Raw genomic sequence first — 13,677 nt, forward strand, 5'->3', positions numbered from 1 at the left:
ACATCTTGCAGAGATCAGAGTTCCCTCATTGTTACTCTGTTACCTGACTTAATTTTTCAGTGTGCTTGTAGTCCCCCTTACTTCAATGCGTAATTCCATGTGTCTGTTTTGCTGTTACTCATCATTCCTGAAGATCAAGCACTTGTTTTTCCTCTGTTCTGTGGCTTCTTGACTTCTGTCATCCCACACACAATGAGCTAACAGTCACACTGATCTTTGACTTCAGCTGAACAGTCTTAGAGCTTAAGAACAATCTTGGTTCTACAATAAGCATCTTCTTTGATAAGTAGAGCAGCCACCTGTCAAACAGTATTAAAACGTATTTACTTCTCCCTGCTTAAGGTAGTTTCAAGATACATTCTCTATATTCCTGCTCTTGCTTCTCTCCTCTCCTCCTTATTGTATTAAGATTCAGAGGTCCAGCTGAATTTTGGATAAATCTTATGCAAATGAAGCAGTAAACCAATTTTCCTGTAGAAGTTAACTACCTTAAAAAGATCAACAGAAACTAATACACACTCCCGAAAACTTCCATTTTTACTAAGTATCTCCCTCATTTCATTTTCTGGAGGGTTTTCTCTTTGTGAGATGAAGCTTCAGTGCTGTGAAAATCCTGTTGTAAATTTGTACTGCACAATCATGATAAAGAAGAGGGTAAATATATCTATGTTTATTTGAAGACTTTAATTTTTCTGTTGATGGTACATGGAGCCCTTTCTGTGAAGAAAGGGTTCATTCAAAAAGAGTAAAGATGAAAAATTTCACTCCTAAGACCTCGGTTTGCATCCGTGACGGAGAAATGTCCATGTTCCGCTATGGGTATTTTTCTGTATTTTCCTCAACACATAGTTAAAGTGGAAAAATAACATCTAATTATCCCAGCTTTTGAAGAATCTTATTTTGAGAGAACACAAACAAGCAGGTTGCATCTCTGCTGTCAGTGCCTTAGAGGTCCAGCTGAACACAGTTTGAATTATTTGCTGTTATTTATCTATAGATCCTATGATTCAAAAGATACTTTCAGGTGTGTGGAGCTTTCTAGTTCCCTTTCCCTAAAACATCTGTTACAAAAGAAAAAGAAAATGTAGCATGCAATTTCTAGATTTAAACCATTTGCTTGGCTAAGTAAAGAGGCAAAAAAACAGAGTGTCATACTTACTAATGGAATTGTTCATATTAAGCTTTATGGAACTTAGGCTGTAGGGACAATTTAGACTAAGTGAACCCAGCTGCCATTGGAAAGCAAATTTTACTTTTCATGATCAGACTAGTTATTCATGTAGAGGTTTATAACTTTCCGTTGACTTAAAAATAATTTTGTCTAGCTGATAGATATTTATTTATAATGGTAGCCAGGAAGAGACTTTTCTAGGTGTTAGGTTAACAAAAATTCTAGATAACAAGGCTCTAAGTAACAAGAAGCAGTGGGCCCAGCCTGGAGCCCCGGAGGTGCCCTCTGCCCCTCAGGAAGCACTGCTGGGCTGGGCGGGTGCCGGAGCCCTGGCACAGGCTGCCCAGAGAGGGGCTGGGGGCTCCTCCTTGGGGATCTCCAGCAGCTGCTTGGATGTGGAGCTGGACCCCCTGCTTGGGGTGGCCCTGCTGGAGCAGGGCTGGCATCACCAGCCACGTGGATCCTGGGATTCTGTAAGCGTTGTAAATTAGCTACATATTGCTTTGTTTTATTCTGTTGCATTTTGTTTTGGAAATTATAATATAAAGAAAATTTAGATGGCATATAACTCATCTGCAAAACACTCAGCTTCATTGGTAGCTTGAATAATCTCAAAAATATTTCAAACACTCACTGGCTGAGGAGAACGATTTGTGTTTTAGGTGTAGTACTGTTGAAACAAATGAGGAAGTGAAATAAGGTTTTCACTTTTTCACAATCAAGGAAGCCTGCTGGGAAACAAACAAACAATCAAACAAACAAATGAAAAAAAAAAAAACAACACAGTACATTTTATTAAGACACTGCTGCCTGACACCTCTTTTCAGTGTAGGATGATAGAGCTGTTTCGCAAGAGGCTTCCTGATTGACATTTGAGTGGGTATGCCATTAAAACAAAACAAACAAACAAACACAAAAAATTGGTTTTAACTCATGGGTTGCAGTGTTGTGACAGATTTGGAATATCTTCACCTCTGAAAGTACCTTGGGAAGGAGGTATCTTGTTATAACTCTGGCCTGAAACTTGGCAAGGTCTAGTTCTGCTCTTCAGCACATGGACTTGGCCACCAGTTCCAGCAAGGTGATGTGGAGTATACGCTTTGTCATCCAAAATGAAAATCTGAAACTTTATAAGTTCAGTGGCTAGAGTTATTACGTAAAGAGTTTTAGGCCCACAGATAAATCTATCTGAAATCTAGGCTCTACAAGAGCTTTTTTCAGCCACTCCAGATCTATAGCACCAAGTCCTCTAATGATTTGGATACATGGAGAAGACATATTTCATGCTAGCAGTTAGTACCATTACCATCATTGACATTGGTGTTATACTTGTAGTAAGGTAAAATCAAGAACAGGAAGTCGTTTTCATCTTTTCACTATAGCTTAGATAGTTCTCTTCCAAAATAAATCTTGGTCTTTGCAGTCTGGAAGGGAGAATTAATTTTAGATTAATTTTCTTCGGGACAAGAGAAACACCTTCTACCTCTGCTCTTTAATCTGCTCCACAGTCCTATCAGGAATGCAATATATCAAACAAAAGAAAATAATATACAGTATAGTTTTCCATCCCAGAGACAGGAAATGCTTGTTTGGGAAATGACACTCCTGAACTTGGGTATCTGCTATCAGAATAGCTTCTACATTTTACCTTCAGGAGTTACTGGATGAAATGCAGAATTCGTATATTTAGCATGTTGCTAAAATTGTCCTTACCACAATCCAGAAAATAAAAATGCCCTTGCCTCTAGCTGTGTCTCTCTCATATCTATATGGATCACAATCAGCTATAAAACCGTTTTTTAGACGTAATGGAACATAGTAACTAGAGCCTGAAATCTCTAAGCTCCTCATCAGCATGAAGGCCTGAAGTCAACTTTACAAGATGGACTGTGACCTTCATTCCCAGTACACCTTCATCCTTATGTAGCATCTTTCTATAGCATTGGCAACTGCTCACCACGATATTCAAGTACAGAAAAGAATATGCGATGTACACTGACATGGTCCAGTACTCACATTGCCAGTCTACCCATTTTACAGAATAGAACATGAACAGGGTGAGCAACAGTGCTAAAATAAATAAGGACATAACACCCACTGTTGTCACAATTTAAGTAGCCACAGTACAATCTGTTTTAAATTAGCAGATGACACATTTTATAGAAAGTCTAAAGTGCGGCGACTGAACTTATGGGAATAGGCTCAAGACAGTTTTAAACCGAACCAGGCATCAGGGTATCTATGGCAGTAGTGAAGCCTACTGTGGATAATCATCAAAGCGCCCAGACCCTGGGTAGATTTCCCAGTCTGCACTGTCCTTGGTGTCCCACTGTGAAGGTCCAGGAGGCAACACACCTACTTAGTCAGGTCTACCTAGTCTTTCTGGGCTGCACTAAAAAACTGAATTCTCCCAGAAATTTTCACTTTAGTGAACTTATCCAAGATAAAAATGCAATTAAGAAACCTTTCCACCAGGTGGCAGGAAGTATCAGACACTTCTGTATCAGACATGATTTTTAACTCTCATGTTTTCAACTTGGAGAAGATTTTTGCTGTGCTTTTAAGTTGTGATATATACATATGAAAAGAGAAAGGCTGTTAGAAGCAGTTAGGGGGTAAAGACCTAGGGATCTCCAGATTTCTTTCATTTCCTTTCCTTTGCCCTTGTTTCTAGTTCCTGTGTTACAGACAGGAGACCATTTAGTGGTTATTATGTGGCAGCAAGAGGGTGGCTTTAAGATCATGGGGACAGCACTGACAGATTGGGGTAGCTTAGCATCTCCCTATAAAATGCAAGTACTAGAAATTAAGGAAGATTGTAAACATTTGAATTGCAATTGACATATGAGTAAGGGTTTTGGCAACAGCAGGAGGGTGATGGTGTAAAGATAACTGCTGGCAGCACTCCAGAGAAAGCTCAACACATGGAAACAGGATGAAAAACAGTGGGAGTAAAAATAACTTCAGACTAAAGGGCAAATCTTGGAATTTTCATCCTTGAAAACAAAGGATGGCAATAGCAGATCTAGGAACACTGGACAGGAACAACTCTTTATCTGTATTATGCCTTCAGGCTTTGAAGGATTCAGTAGGAAAAAGGTACAGTGTAGCCAGGAGATGACGGAGCCAAGACAGGCAGATAGGTGAGAAACAGAAGGACAGAAAAGTAAATCAACAAAGACATAGATGGGTGTCACCTGAGGAAACGTGATGGCCTGTACAAGCTATCTATGGCCAGAAGCCTATAATATAGTCTCGGAAAGTTTTCAGGATGTACTATCTTAGAGCCTTTTCAAGAGTCCAATCAAATACAAAGCCTGGATCTTATTATTTCATCTTTTTAATGAAGACTTAAATATCGTAAAAGTCTCAAAATCATTGCAAGTAATAGAATAATTCAGTTTATCACATTTTTCACAATTTGATCCCCTGCTCCTGCGTGGGCTCCTCTCCACGGGCTGCAGCTCCGGCCCGGGGCCTGCTCCTGCGGGGGCTCTCCATGGGCCGCAGCCTCCTCCAGGCCACATCCACCTGCTCCACCGGGGGCTCCTCCACGGGCTGCAGCGTGGAGATCTGCTCCGTGTGGGACCCATGGGCTGCAGGGGGACAGCCTGCTCCACCAGGGGCCTCTCCATGGGCTTCAGGGGAACTTCTGCTCTCACAGAGGCACAACCTGCATCACTTTCTACTTGTGGTGACTTTTCATGTAATTGCCTCTGGCTCAGCTCTGGCCAGCAGCGGGTCCCTTTTGGAGCCATCTGGAGGTGGCTCTGATCTGACATGGGGCAGCTGCTGGACTCTGCTCACAGACCATCCCTGCAGCCCCCCTGCTACCAAAATCTTGCTATGTAAAGTCAGTATACTTGTAAAAATGTTCACTTAGCAGAGTTATAGACAGGATGGCATTAATCTTATTTAAAATAAGAATTTATAATTGTACATAACCCTTGAAGATTCTCATCTCTAAAGGGCTTTTCTGCAATGGCTTAATATTTCCAAACCTCCAGAAAGAGAAAAACTGAAGTAGGGAGAATATGACGTGACAGATGATAGAGAAGAATTGGTGTATGACACAAAACTGAAGTCTATAATTCTTGCTGTCTTGGTCTGAGATCACTAGAAGACACCTTGCTTAGACATGACGTAACATATATCCTATAAGGATATGAAAATTCATATTGATGTCAGATTAGATTAGAGCTAACATATGTCTTCAAAAGTCATCTACTGCTCAAGTGCTGTCTTTCGTTAGAGCTGATCATGATAGCTACATTTATACCAATAAACTTTAAAAGAGAACCATTCCTGGGCACCAGACTTTATCTTTCTTTTTACACAACAATTAGCTTGGGATCTAAGCACACTGTTGCTGTCCCAGACTGTTTCTGGGCATGGTTTAGGATTTATTATGCACCTGAGACCAAGGCAATTTGCATAGGTCTATTCTCTTTTGGAGGTTGAGAAAACCTAATAACTCAAATATGAACTGCTATATTCCAATTGGCCTCTGTGCCAAGGATTACTCTTGGACACAGACAACAAGCCTTGATGTTCAACTGTGGCAACGCACATATGTCCACCACTTCTTTTTGGCAATGACCATCAAGCTTGAGCTGGCATAAGAATAATCTTGGAACAGCTTTCATCTCCACTTCAAGGTATATATATATATAATTTCATCAGAAATTTCTTCTGTGTGTTCATGCACACCTATGCTTTCCCCCAACAAACCTTCATGATTCCCTGAGGTTTCTCTACCTTACAACAGGCATCCATATTATTCATTTTGTTTTCCAAAGATTCTTCATCCACCTCCATCACTAGGGCCACAGTAAGAAGCAGCTCTCTGGAGACTACTATGCAGGATCTTCAAACTCTAACAAAATCCCAAACAAACCCATTCCTCTCAATTTCTCCAGCTTTGGTTTTCTGAGCGTTGTTTTTTTTTTTTTTTTTATGTGTAACAAGAACCGTGTTCATGGCACTACAGCATACTCAAAATTAATGGTTTTCAGTTCTAAGAAAAGACCTAGCTTCGCTTCACTGTGCGATCACCACAAAAGAAAGTCTTTGCTGTCTTCAATATGTCTTTAAAATATCTCTTCAGAAGTAAAGACAACCTGAAAAATTCTTTTCCAATACCAAATTTAAAAAAAAAAAAGGGGGGGGGGGGCAAAAAGCAAATTAAAACAACTCTTCCTAGAGCTGTAAGAGGCTGCTGCACAGATTTAGTCTCACAATTTCAGCTTGTCTGCTTCCTCTTTCACCCAGACTTGCCATTTCTGGTAGACCTGGTTTCTCCTCTGTAGGTCCTGTCACCTAGAAAAGCCACTCTGCTTTCTGCTGTCTTATAAATTCAGTGGTGCGCTTAAAATCTCTGCTTATGCCTCAGTTGTCTCTCTCCTGCTTCTCCTTGCTTATGACTGAAGCTTGTGATTGTATTATTTACAGTAAGTCTGTAAAATGTTTGTGGAAACATTTTCCTGGACAGAATATCTGAACCAAATAAATGCGGTTTAAGTACCTCTCAGATTCCTTGTGGGAGATGAAAATGAGCATAAATATGTAATTTATCTCATCTTCTTATTTCCTTACCTTTGCAATCTTAGATAGGAAAAGAGAGAAAAAAAAAAAAAAAGGGCGCTTTTTTTTTTCTAACTGCAAAACCAGAGGTCACATAATTCTGAATATTAACAATATTCTTGCAGAAATCAGTTCATCAGTTCTGTGGCACTCAGCAAGACACTCAGATTCATCATTCAATGGCACTAAGATATTTTTCTGCCTGAGTCCAAAACACCAAGATGAGTGGCAATATGTCTAATTTAAGCCTTATTAGTAATAGAAACTATTTTAAGTACCTAACAAGGATGAGCCTCCTGCAAAACACAAATAGTGAGAACAATGGGATGGGAGAAATGATGTATCGTTGTTGTCAACTACATGGCAGTGTAGGAATGCAAACTTCATGATAGCCATGAAACCCCTCATACACACTATTGTATTCAACATACAAAGACAATAATATTTTCAAAGGGACATTAGCTGCTGAGGAAAGTGTCTATGGGGAAACAAACAAGAATGGAAAATTCCAGAAAGAAAATGGATAGGAAAAGACGAATATGGGTCAGTCCCCTGGGGAGAAAGTACAGAAAGGTTTCTCTAAAACATTGTGGGTGAAAGTATGTCTGTGGGTGTAACAATTCCTTCTGAGATGCAGGGAAACAAACGGTAATGCTTTGTATCCTTCTGGGTGATGCAATACTTGTGTCAGGCACAGAATCCAGCATAAGTTGTCTATCAAATTTACTGTATGTATGTGAGATTAAATTCTGTAAGCAAACAAAGGGGAATGCTGTGAGTGAGTGGTTGAGAATGTATTGTTGAGCATGTAAAAGGCAGGTTCAATATCTGTGAACACTATTTTATTAATCTGCTGAAGTGACTCTGACATGCCAGCACATTAGAGAAGGGACAAAGAAAGCAGGTTTATTTTTTCTCTTCTTCTTCTTTCTTTTCTTTTTCTTCCTCATCTTTAATAAATAAATAAATAAATAAATAAATGAAAAGTCAGTGGTCCTGGAACTGTCACTGCTTGTTGCAAACAGAAGTCCTACCCCCCTCATTATTTACTGTTACTTGTGCAGTGCAGTGCGTGTGGCAGAGAAAGTAGCTGGCCCTGGAGAAGTACAGAAGTACAAAACCAGGCTTGCTAAAAATCCCTATTTAGCTGGTGGACAAAATCTGATTTTGTTGTTCTCAAAAAGCTGTCAAATGCATCTGAGTCATTTTCACTATAAAAATGAGTTATCCTGCAAAATTCCTCCCTTTTGTCATAGTTCCCATATATATAGTTAGATTTGCTTATAAATGAGTTTGCATGATGTATATTCTACCATAACTGTCTATATTATTTCTAGGTGCAGTTATTAATGCAGAGTATAAAGAAGCAAGGTTTTATTTGTATATTGGAGAGAGTTTCTTCTGCAAAAACATATAATCTTCTTATTCCAAATGTAACCATTTCTTATAAAGAAACTACTTTTCCAATATATCTGCTATCATTACTAAAATAAAGAAGACTTAAGTATAATTTATAATTTCTGGAAGTTGGATTTACAGCTGAAATAATAATATTCAGTGTCATCTTCTTGGCTAATAATTAAAAAAAATCATAATTATAACAAAATTCACTCTTTGTTGTGTCCAGAAAACACATAAAAGAGAAAACAATGAAGGACTAATATTCCTAAATGTGATTGCTGATTTGTACTGCTGATTTGAATGTAACCTGCTGTTGATGCAAAATCTTGATAATTATTGAAAGACCTTGTCATATCTTAAAACAAACAAACAAAGAAACAGCAATGACAACAAACAAACAATGCCAGTCTTCATAAAGCAATTGTCATCACAGGGATAACAAAACTGAACTGATAGTTCAAATTTCTTACTATAACTGCCTAAAGCAAGTGACTAAGGAAAATAAGTACAACCTAACCCCAGCATCAAAAAATAATGAAAAAGTAAAAAAAAAAAAATAGTAATAAAATATGTAGGCACTGGTAACATACATCATTGCCTACTACAGGACAATAGCATAATCAATGGTAAATGACTGTGCTCCTCCTGTATGCACCAACCACATATCAGAGTCTGAGATGGCTGAAGGTGACTTTAATCTTTGTTCCTTCTTGAAGTCATAGTCCCATTGCTATCTGATGACACTTCTAAGGCTGAGTAAAACTGCAAAATATAGTGTAGATGGTTGATAATTCACATTTTGTTCAATATTATTAATCAAAAGGGTAGAAAGGGGGAATTTGAATGCTTTCATGAATCCTTTAAACAGAAGTTTATACTGACAACATTTTTATTAACATGGTATGAGTCAGTTTGACTGGGCACTTGAGCTCACCTTGGTAAAGAATATGTTTTCAATCACAGTGAAATATTTCTTTCATAAAGGTTCTTTGCCACACATCTATGGGCATTGATGCCACTTTGGTCATACATCAATGCTTATGGTCACTCTGTACCAAGTTCTCCTTCTGTCCCACAAGAAGATTTAAGCAGGTCTTTCTACATGGTTTTTGTATGAGAGATTTGCCTCTCTTGATGTCATTGCAGAACTAAGCCTTAAAGTAACAAATAGAAATGAGTGGATGGCGTACTAGATGATATTTCAAGGTCTCTTCCAATCCCTAACATTCTGTGATTCTGTGATTCTGTAATACAAACTGAAAGGGCCATTAAAAATAATGTGATGCTTGCTGTACTCACGGTTACATGCAAATAGTGTTACACACCTTCTATCTTTTTTCTACACATATCACCATGGAAAGATCTTAGATTTCTACATACACCTGAATGAATAAAGCTTGAAAACAACAACAACAACAACAACAACAAACAGATTGCAGAAAATGAAGAAACCTGAGAAATAGTGAGTTGGAGTAAGCGGTCTAAGTCATCAACCCAAAATCTTCCCTCGAAGCACTAGATACAATAACCTACACATAGCACTATAATACCTTTCCACAGCTGTCAACACTTCCCAAGTTTGCAACCCAGGCTTTTAGCTCAAGTCAGTCTTGAGTGTGTTTGCCATGAGGGCATCTGTCAAACTGAAGTCCCACTGATGTCTCAGTGGTGACAAGATACTAGACTGGTGTTAATCATGAGGCAAAGGCAGCAACCAAGGGATAAGGGGAAGCAACATTAATCATATGCATAGATATCTTGCTGAATACAAATGCATGCAAACTCACTCTTAAATTCTCTCCCATACACTGTTAACAGTCAAAAAACTTGCCCTACCCCTCCGTCAGCAACCATGTAGTCATCAGACCCAAACCCTTCTCTTTTACAATTTATTTTATGCCTTCTATAAGTCTTTCCACTTAGTAGGATTAAGATGGAATCATGTCATGCCTCAGTGTTGTATTATTCTGCACAAATATTTCAAGAAAATAAAAGCTGACTGTAATAGAAATTCTGGTAGTCACTGACAAGCACCTGCAACACATCAAAATGAGATAAAACATGAAATCAGCGTGCACCTCAAATGCTTAGGAAGTTATGCAAATGGCAGAGGAGCTACAATCAAACCCATTGCAAAATCACAAGCAGCAGGATGAAAGGACTGGGTTTATAATCTAGTCATCATGCAATGATTTTCTTCCTGCTGCATAGCTTGTTAATTACAAATCTATCAATTATGATGCTTGAAAAGCTCTACCTCCCTAGTACTCAATGAACATTTTCAGAGGCCAAATGCCACTCTTATCTCCTAGCAGGAAAAAAATAAATAAATATATATATATATATATTTAATCTTTTCAGGTTGGAAGTTTAATACCACTCACCAGCACCATGTTTGGTGTCCAGATAGAGGAGTTTTGTCAATAAAGAACTTTGACCTGTGTTCTACTCCTTGCACTGCTGTGAGATCTCTATATAGATTTAATCTCGTTTCATATTATCTCTGGAAGAAAACCTGAGCCTGTGGAGATTAATGGCAACCTCACTGCCTTGGTTCCCAGCCTGAGATATGGAGATGGCACACAAGGGTATTGTAAAAAGAAATTTGGGCTACACATGTACCTTAATTAACAGATGTAGAGCTCTACTGCAGAGATTGCTGCATTTAGTCATAAGTGAAACTGCTCCTGTATATGTTGCACAGCTCATAAAGTGCTTTGGGGTTTGGAAAGTAAAAGTTTGCATAAATCAATGTATTTTTATTGTGTGATACAGACAAAATTACATACTTGCATTCAAAGTCTGGAATCAGGGATAATTTGTGTAAGTTCATTTCTTAATTCTCTTATTAATGTGGTGCTCACTTACTTACAGCACAGTATTTATGGGATGCTTTGACAAAGCAGCTCACTATTTTATTTCCCTATGTCAAGAACACCATCACTGCTTGAGCATTCTCATATTCAGCAAGCAGATGTGCACTTCCCATGAGCTGAGCTTTGAGGTTTGACAGACTATAGTAAACATCCACTCAGTGCGTGCATGGGAATCTTTTTGATAGATGGGTGAAGAAAATGGGTAATGCGTATTCAAAAGGGACAGGAAATAGCAGTTGTGAAAAGCACTGTAGAGACTCTTTAAGTGTTCCTCCAGTAAGCATACAGATTATATCTGGATTTTACTAATGATCCTCTGCCTAATTACTGTCAGCAGTAAATAATTTGTTTTATTTCTAACACTGAGGTCAGGAAGAATACTTTACATGTAAAGTGCTTATGACTGATATTGTATTAAAGAGAAAAAGGAAGCATTTTGAAAGCTCTATATATGTTACCGAATATTGGCCAATTTGCATACAGGGTTTTATTACGTAATAGTTTTTCCTTTGGCCTGTTTTTACCAATGTACTCTTGAATGGACCTACCAAAGTAGTTATTGGCTATGTTTTGGATTTTTTTTTCCAGTTTTAAATTATTTTGAATTGGCCAAATGACATCAGTTAGATTTTACTGAGATACTGGCATCAAATATCAAATGCAATCTCTTCTGCCTCTTCTGTGATGCCCTCCCAAGGCTGTGCTCATGCACGTGTTTTTGTGTGCATAAGTAATATAGGGGAAAAAGAGCCAAAACTGTAGTTTCTCTTTCACATCCACAACACACATCTCCTCAGCTGTCCTCTGCTGTTGACATATTGCTGGGACAATTCCAAGAAACCTTGTTTGCTTGTTTTACATTTCAGTAGGATTTTTAGCAAAAGATTTCCTGACACTTATACATAAGGTGTGTAAGAGTACGTATGGTGCCTCATTTCTTAAATAAAAATAAAGCAAGGTGAAATGCATTGAAATACTTATGCAAGAAGATATAGTAAATCATAGGCAGAAGCTGGGAAAAAGAGAGCATGTTTTCTCTTGTCTACCTGTAATTAATAATAGAAGAAATTTGATTTTTAATGAGGGAAATTTGATTCAAATCTTTTATTTTCTGTCATTGTAGTAATGGGAGTGAGAAGGTTAATTACCTTCCCAACGTTAATAAAAATCTGGCATTTGAAGTATAATCTTTCCCTGCCACGTGTTGCAACTATATGTTGGTTTAATAATTTCTGAAGTCAATGGCAGCTCTTTCATAAACTTCAGTCAATGTTAGATGAGACGCTTGCTATCAGAGTGAGGATTTACAATTAATGTCTAGTGTGGGTTAAGTGGAAGAACCACGACCACAATCAGTCCTTCTCATTGCAAGTCACTTGATGTTTTCATCTTTTGATTTAAGGGTTCTGAAGAAAGCAGATTGATCCTTAAAAATCACTCCTAAATTAGAATTTCATGATCCATTTCTACACTGGGAAGGAATTACCTGAAACCCCCATGAAAATATATGTATATATATATATATTTAAAAAAAGAAAAGGAACATTTCTCTCATATTCTCTTCTTTATGTTGTTTTTTCCTCTGACAGAGGAGGTAATTCTTTCTTTCTTTTCTATGACCTGTTCCTCAAGCAAAGGAATAAAGGCTGAACAATGGAAACACTATACTGTGCTATACACCAGACTGAAGCATACAACAACATAGTTGTTTAGCACATCCATTGATGAAGCAAGATGTCTTTAGTGGTGCTACAGAACAGCACAATAGGATGTTGAACACAACTTATCCTTATTGCTGTTGTTGGCCAGCATAGGTTTAAAGGCCAAAACAGAATTTAAAGTAAGCCCAAACAAATATCCTGATAAGAAACAACATTGCATTGTCACTTAAAATCTTGTTTATAGATCCTTACTATTTTAAGTAGACTGGATACAGAAGTTATGACCTATTCAACAGGTAGAAGCAGAAATGAAAAAACTATTTTTGCATGTCCAAAGTAAAATCTCATTTAATTTCTCCTCGTCATAATAATTTGGACAACAACCACACTCAAGAACTTATCTTCCCTGCGAGGTAAACTGGTCTCCAGTCAGCAAATGCAGAATTGAACTGCTTTGTTCTTTTTATATGTAAATTTGTGCTTGGAAAACCATCAATTAATTTTAGTCTGTTTGGGTTGACATGTCTCTGTGCCAAAAGTTACATTTGCATTCTAGTTTGGCTTCCTTTCTTCTATCAGAAAACTGCTATATGTGTTCTTGTATTACAAATATATAGATGTGTATTTAACTCTATGCCAACTAGTTTTACAAAAGGTGGAAGAATCACAGAATTCATTCACAAAGCGCTCCGAAATGGGGATTTCACTAACTGCTCTCTAATCTCATCACATCAGCACTAAAGTCACTCCTTGTTTACAGCTGTACTCTGCTTCAGGAAAAAATCCTTAGTGTTCACATGGTCAACATTCCAACAAAGTTTCTCTTCCTGTTAAACATAACTACTCCTATAAATGTGGAAATTCTGGGTTGTATCACTTATGGGTGGACCTGGATTTGACACAGAGACATAGATATATAAACCCAGCACCTAAACCTTGAAAAAACTGTTGTGGCTAAGCAAGGAGCCCATTGCTTTTTGATAGC

At 38.0% G+C, this 13,677-nt stretch overlaps 1 protein-coding gene across 3 annotated transcripts in view; it reads left to right on the plus strand.

The window, feature by feature from the left end:
- TENM4 (teneurin transmembrane protein 4) overlaps window positions 1-13,677 on the plus strand; it is a 1,267,116-nt gene that overhangs the window by 542,214 nt on the left and 711,225 nt on the right. The gene's annotated exons all lie outside the window — the stretch shown is intronic.

This window comes from Anser anser (assembly GCF_964211835.1).
Source record: "Anser anser genome assembly, chromosome: 1".
Classification (NCBI taxonomy): Eukaryota; Metazoa; Chordata; class Aves; order Anseriformes; family Anatidae; genus Anser; species Anser anser.